This window comes from Opisthorchis viverrini, assembly GCF_000715545.1.
Source record: "Opisthorchis viverrini unplaced genomic scaffold opera_v5_98, whole genome shotgun sequence".
In the NCBI taxonomy this organism is placed as follows: domain Eukaryota; kingdom Metazoa; phylum Platyhelminthes; class Trematoda; order Opisthorchiida; family Opisthorchiidae; genus Opisthorchis; species Opisthorchis viverrini.
This window is the reverse complement of record NW_008751755.1, coordinates 1,469,825-1,477,483: the sequence shown is the minus strand read 5'-3', so window position 1 is coordinate 1,477,483 and position 7,659 is coordinate 1,469,825. Positions and strand designations below refer to the sequence as shown.

At 44.7% G+C, this 7,659-nt stretch overlaps 1 protein-coding gene across 1 annotated transcript in view; it reads right to left on the bottom strand.

The window, feature by feature from the left end:
• The window catches only part of T265_05333 (hypothetical protein), a gene marked incomplete at both ends in the record, with an annotated part of 34,005 nt that continues 26,346 nt past the window's right edge, over positions 1 to 7,659 (bottom strand). The window contains one exon of the mRNA XM_009170316.1: positions 1 to 191. The remainder of the gene's footprint in view (positions 192 to 7,659) is intronic.

Here is a 7,659-nt window from a genome sequence, read left to right as displayed (position 1 = left end):
ATATATATATATATATATATATATATATATATATATGTAGGAATGCATTGCACGAAGGGAAGTGGCGAAATCCCCTGAACCTGAATAAACGATGGTATGGAATGAATAGAGTAAACTGGGCAGAAGAAATAGACCAACAAGAGTGTATCTAATTGTGATCACAGGCAGGAGTGTATGAATCCGGTAGCCGACTGAAAACGAAGAAAGACGGTTACGCTTTCGTTAGCATCGGTAACGAACATCAATGAACAGTTCTGAGACTGTTGGAAACCGATGAGAACGACAAAAAAACCCAAGTCGCTACAGGCAACTCAAGCAGAATGATAGTCGATACGTGTACATTTTATGGTTGATATTTAGATCTCACATAAACAACGCGTACTGAGTGACATTTCTCAACCGGTATCGACTTGGTAACTTTTCGATGGCACTAGACTGGTGAATTGTAAAATCAAACTGAACGAGTGATTTCCATGAAACGGCTTAAATTATTAATAATTGCCTTATGTTCAAATTCTGCCGAGAGAAGGAACGACTTTCCTTTCTGTTTTGAGCGACACTACGCCTCAAAATCGGAAGCTCACAGGCAGCAGTAATAGCCGGAACTCAGTGCCTGTGTTTGGCCGCGGGGTATCACATTAACGAGTAGAAAATTTGGATACCGTAGTGTTGTCTGAGGAGTACACTCACCATTCACGTGCGAAATGTGAAAAAAAATTCAAAGATGATGGATAAACATCTCAATAGTTCACAATTTAGGATTTTACCTCCATTTCGCAGAGCTAAAAAAATTTCAAAGATGGTGGATAAACATCTCAGTAGTTCACAATTTTGGATTTTACTTCCATTTCGCAGAGCTCATAGCCTAGCAACATCAGAGTTTTGCAGTCTAATACAGGATAAGTCTACTGAAAGGTTCTACTCACCTGGGAAAGAACAAACAGAATAGAAGAAACGATTTTCACTGAAATAACGACCCTTGTTGTACCGAGTAGCTTTTGGAAAGAACCGTGAAGCTGTGCATTGCGAGCGTCCGGCTAGTCGACCACATCACTAATGGAGAATTCAACTGGGTTTTTGCACCAGAGAGGCAGCACTGTGCTACTTCTTTTCAAAGCCTCATTCCAATATATATATATATATATATATATATATATAAACTATCAAACAATGACTTGGCAGCGAAGTATAAAAGCCATTACCACTAAACTCAACTGCGCCGTCTTCCTGGATGGGGATCCCCGAAACGGGCCACATCAGTGGCTAGAGACATTGTCAGACATGGCCCAATCGCGCCCTCAATGACGCTCGTGTATCCAAGCTATTAACTTCAATGCATTGCTCCTTTCCCAATCCCCCCACTTGACAGCCCACTGAGAGTGCTGGATTTATGCACCAATTATCATCTCCCGCCTGCAATGCGCAGCTACCTACCCCCCCTCCCCAAATCATCGGTGAACGAAACTGCGGCAGCTACAACTACTGTACGACGAGTACGTGGTTATTACAGCTGATAATGATGGTGATGTTGATGATGTCTCCTGTATCTCAGGGATAATCAAAGTAACGCTACATGTATCAACTAAATCGATTACAGTGAAGTAACCCCCGGGGAGGGTATAATCAAAGCAACAGCAAAAATCGGGCATGGGATTATGCGAATGAATTTATCGTCCGCATCTACCTAGCCCACCTCCCCGAATCATCGGTGAACGAAACTGCGACAGCTACAACCACTGTACGACGAGTACGCGGTTATTACAGCTGACAATGATGACGACATACAGCCCGAAGCATACTAGCTACCGTCCAGAGGTACTAAAACGAAGCCCTCACAATGTGTCACCATTCCTCTCATATGAGAATGGTGAATAGTAAACATTGGGTCAAACCTTAAGACCCACTGAATAATCTTGCCATTTGAGGCAAAAATGCTTGTTCGACTAAAAACAGACGCTCGCATCCACCCAAGCGGGCTGCGTTCAGAAAACTCGTTCTAAAACTAGTCACGTGTTGTCATCAGTTGAGATGGAACAAACTCAAGAGAAGAGTTCTGGAAAATCCACTGCTAGTAAAAAATATATTCATGCACCACTGATGAAAGGCTTTTGAGCCCTAAAAAATGTAGGATCACCTGCTTCCGTGTGCTAGATAAGACGCCCGCAGAAGTGCTGTTCACAGTCATCTGTGAGTCAACGGTTCACCTAAGACGCCCGGTTTGTTGGTAAACTGAATCGAAAGTGATACGGGAGACTTGTTGTAAGTGTCGTGGGCCAAGTTGATCCCAGTAGTAACAGACTTTCACAAAGATCCGTACGAGCAGATGTTTTAACTAACAAGAGAGTGCGACCACCACCACTGACACAGGTAGCCCGACAAGAGGGATCGAGGGGGTTAATGGGCGATATTTCATTGTTTCATAACGATACTTTTTACTTCCATTATATTCGTTCCATTGTTCTACAGTGCTCTACATCGTCGTGACAGTTCTGCAGTGCCTTAGCTACCTGGACAGGTCTTGCCTCAAGTCTCTCAGCGCTCGCCAAACTGGGAACTGTGATGAGCAATCAAGCGGGCCGCAAGTTCGCTTTCATCTCCCAATCGACCGGTCAGTCAGTCGACTCGAATGGGCTTGTTGGATCGATAACAGGCCACATGACTGTCATACCAACGTGATCTTGTCTCCCTGGTGCGACGGTGAAAATCAATAATCAATAGGACATAATTGAAGCGAATAGTCCCATCACTTGCACGCATTGGACGCAAGCCTACGTCATTTCACAAAAACGCTGAGGTTCAGAAAATGATCACTGAAAATGTCCTCTTTTGAGCGGAATTTTTCCTTGCTCATCGCTTCCATAAAAGTATTGATCACCTCTTCAAAACAGATGAAAACGTCAAAGAGGAGAGAATAAACTGTATGCACGGTAAAATCCGACCTTGGCTCCAGGGAACAAGCGAATCTGCCCCTGTTATACGACTTCCGATCCTACAAATTAATTGATTGTCAATTTGGATGATAGCTGACATTAGGTCACGTTACGAGAATTTAAAAACTTTGAAATGATGGATAAAAGACGTTCAACCACCTAAAGGTTTCTGTATCGAGTTTAATTTACATTCCAGAGACGAGGTAAGCTTACAGTATGGTAAAAAGGTATCGAATAGAGGTTGCTTCAGTAGTTCACGAGGTGAACATAAGACGGTCATTACTGACCTCCGACAATTCCCCCATTTGTTTGCTTACTCCGCCTACGTACTTGTTTTGCTCATTGGTACCCACGACACTTGTGTATTAGCAAGTGTGAATGTGCGCGTTTGCGTCCCGTTTGCAGAGCCTACCCACGTGATCGCGAAGCCAGTGAGAATCACGAGACTGTCGCCGGAAGGGACGACCCCACACTACTGAGCCAACATTCCGCTCACCGTTGTTTGGTGTGCAGACGTTGACACTGCACTGTGTCCGTTAGTGACAGACTTGTGGACAATTGAGGCTTGTTGTATACATTTGCTTGTACTGTGGATTTTCGGACCCAATCCTTCCTTTGACAGTCACTGAAAGTTCCGTATCGGGAACATCAACAGTCACTTTCACAATCGGTTTCGGATGCAGCCTTGCCGGTACGGTTATTTTGATCTTATATGAGCAGGTAAAATAATTTTTGAATCAGCAAAGGAAGATGAGTAATTAGCTGTCGAGCATGACCGTGGAGACTAATGTTTGCGAACCAATAAAGAGGATACGCGTAATCGAGACAAATTTGTTGTCTACATTGTCTACTTTTGCACATTCAATCGACTCTGGGAAGTAGGGTTTGGATAAATCAGGGTGACAGCTGCAAAAGCAGTCATGCCATATAAATCTGGGCTGCTCCATGCCATCACTACCGAGTAAGGAGCTTTCAGCGTTCTGAGAAATGCAACAAAAGTGCGTCCCCGAGCAAAGACGACGTCCCAATGGGCAACGATTACTATGCAATCTAATGCGAGTTAATCACAGAAAGCCAGTTAAGTCGGAAAGAAAGCGCGTCCTCAAGTGCACCTAGTCCATTTTATTTGGGAATACCTATCTACGAAAATTCATGAAGTTCTGTCATAGCGTGTATTTTAAACATAATCTGAAAGTTTTCCTTCTCAGACATGGTAATCGGGGAAGAGGTTATCAGTAGAGTTATTTTTTCTCATGTATACTACCATAACACAACGGTGCTGCTACAGGATGCCAGAAATTCACTATGGATTTCAAATAAGGTTCCCTAAAATCTCTTGAAGTATCCATATTAAACCATGGACTCATCGTAGCGAGATCCAAGTGGACTTTAAGTTTCATCCAAACTCGTGTGAGTAGTTTTTTTTATGGACTTCGCTAGTCTCGATGACTATCGGAGCACCGGTATTTCATTATGGGTTAGATGGACAGTACCTGGCGGCTTCACTGTTACCTGAATTTTGAACACACGTTCTAACCCCATGCTTTTTTTCACATTCTTCAGCAGAAGAAGGTGAACCTGACTGTGGAGACTAATGTGTGCAAACCAATACACAGGAAACGTGTAGACACAATGAGGACAAATTTGTCCACATTGTCTGCCTTTTTATAATCGGTCGACTCTAGGGAATTAAGCGAAAACCACGGCAATAGCTGTAACAGTTGCAAACGTAGCGATGGTATAGAAATCTGGGCTGCCCCATACCATCACTATCCAATGAAAAGCTTTCAGTGTTCTGGGCAATAGGACAAAGATGCGTTTCCGAGCAAAGACGCCGTCCCGATAGACAACAATTCCTAGGCAACCTAAGGAAGTTAGTCACAGAAAGTGCGTCCTTAAATTGCGAGGAAAGTCAAACGCCACTTGGCTATTTTATTTAGGAATGCCTGTCTACGAAACTGCATGTTTTGTCATAACGTTTGGTTTGAAAAATTCTGGAAGTTCTCTTTTTTGTACACGGCGGTTGAAAAAGAGGTCATCAGTACGGCTTTTTTGTCACGTACGTTGTCATAATACAACGGGGCTAATATAGGATGCTGGAAATTCACAATGGATTCCAGCTATGCTTACCTATCTTCATCATTGTCAGCTGTAATAACCGCATACTCCTCGTACAGTGGTTGTAGCTGCCGCAGTTTCGTCCACCGATGGTTACGGGGGAGGTAGGTAACTGCGCATTGCAGGCGGGAGCTGATAAATTGTTGCATATATCCAGCTAATCAGTGGGCTGTCAAGTGGGGGGGTTGGTTGGAAAAGGAGCTATGCATTGAAGGCAATAGGTTTGATACACCAGCGCCATTGAGGGTGCGACTGGGCCATGTCTGACAATGTCTTTAGCCATTGATGTGGCCCGTCTCGGGGTCCCCATCCAGGAAGACGGCAGTGACCAGCGCAGCTGAGTTTGCTGGTAATGGCCTTCATACTTCGCTGTCAAGTCATCAATTGACCGTCTCTGGCTCTCTTCCACCCTTCACATGGTTGGGCGAAAAGAGCCCTTCGAGGAAGTCGGTCGACTGGCATACGCAGCACGTGGCCAAGCCAACGCAACCTGTGCAGTGTGATCAGTTCATCTATCGAGGGTGAGTTATTTCTCCCGAATACCATTCGAGGTACTTCAAAATCGCTGATCCGGTGTTCCCACCAGATTCGGGTAATGCTCCGAAGACATCGATGGTCAAACACTGAAAGTCTTTTGATGTCCTTGGCGCGCAGCGTCCAGGTTTCTGATCCATTTAGTAATATGGAGCGCACCGCAGCATTGTAAACTCGACCCTTGACAGAGAAGCTGATGTCACGCCTAAGCCACAGGTGAAGTAGGTTCACAAAAGCTGCTCTGGCCTTCCCAATCCAGATGGAAATATCATCTTTCGCGAGACCACCGGGACTGATACAGCTGCCCAGGTTAACAAGTTTGTCTACTACCCCAATCGGTTCATCTGCAAGCACGAGGCTAGGGTTCGAGCCCACCCAGTCTTGCAGTAGCACTTTACACTTTGCAGGTGTGAAGCGCATCTATCTTAAAAAGTAGACTCATCGTAGCAAGATCAAGTGAACTTTTAGCTCCATTCAAACTCGTCTGAACTTCACCTGCAATATTTCCTTACAGACACTGTTGGTCTCAATGACCAACAGACTATCGGTATTCCATTATGTTTTAGACAGACGCTACTTGGCAGTTTCAATGTCACCTGGATTGCGTAGACATTCTAACCCCTTAGTCAAACAACCATAGCCCCGTTCTCCTTCACATTTCCCAAAAGAGTCCAGTTTGGTCATAATATAAAAACTGGAAGGTGGCGCCCTTTTGTGCAAAGTGAACTTAAAAAACGGCATCCGTAACGGAGAAGAGGAACGCGAAAATGTGCATGAGCATAGGTTCTTTGATATTGATAAAATCTCAACTGGCATCAAGCCCCGTAGCTATGCTCAAAGGCATTACTTTCCCGGTCTGACTTGAACATATTTTAGGTGATTGGCTAACATCGACGAGTGTGACGAATAAACGAATTCACGAACACCATGTCTTTGAATCGATAGAAATTGCGAGTTGTGAAAAGTCCAGTACTTTGTGCATTCGAAATGGTACATTACTTGCTAAAACCTAAAGGATGCGGTACATACCCGCTGTCACAACACCATTCGAAACAGTCATGAGTAATCTCACAGGTTTCTCAGTCCCAGGACATGTGAATACTCATGTCCAAGTGGATGATCGGATACGTCACGCCCTTCGTTTCGCTATTGAAGGACAGACACAACGGAATTAGGCTTAATCGATGCATGGGCATCTGTAAGTAGTGGTTTCGGCAGGCAGTGGATTTCACGCTGGTGAACAGGTCTCGCGCAGACTGTGCGTGCGACCCAGTTCACTTACTACGGCCCTTAGAGAGGGAAAGTTTAAGACAAAAGGAAAGCGGAACAGACCAAACATTTCCGCTAACTGTTGACAGGAAGTTATAACAAACACAACGATGAAGATGCCCAGAGCTGTCTCACCAGTGGAAAAACCTATGTGCAGCAAGACAATAAACAAGCCAAGATGCTGCAATAAGTTGGAGAAACCATAAATTAAACTTCGAACTAAAGGAATCCCCTTGTAACGCAAAAAGTCTGCTAACCTGTTAGCATGTCTATGCTTGGAAGTTGTATTAGTTCTGACTGTACTGTGACAGATGAAGTGAATGCACGAATCTGCAAGGCTCGGGTCACGTTTGCTAATTTGAAACACCTATGGCGTCAGAATGGTTTATCCCTGAATCTGAAGGGATGTTTTGTTGTACGGCTGTGAGACTTGGCCTATTCGAGCAGCGGATCTAAGACATCTTCAGGTGTTCGACAATCGTTGTCTCAGGACAGTAGCTCATGTGGGTTGATGTCGGTGAATCCGTAACGAGGCAGTTAGAAAGCGCGTTTTCGGTTGTGTAGCGAGTACTTCCATTGAAGAATGTGTCCAGCACCAGAAGCTGCGTTGGTTGGGACATGTGTTGCGTATGCCGAGCCATCGGTTGCCAACAACAGTGCTGTTTTCCATGCCCAACTCAGAGTGGCCTAAACAGAGAGGTGACAAACTCTTGACTTGGCAGAAGAGTATGAAGGAGATCACGAAACGCTTGGGTGCTGTCGGTGCTACTCGCCTTCCAGGATGGGGACCGCGTGATCCTCACTGTGC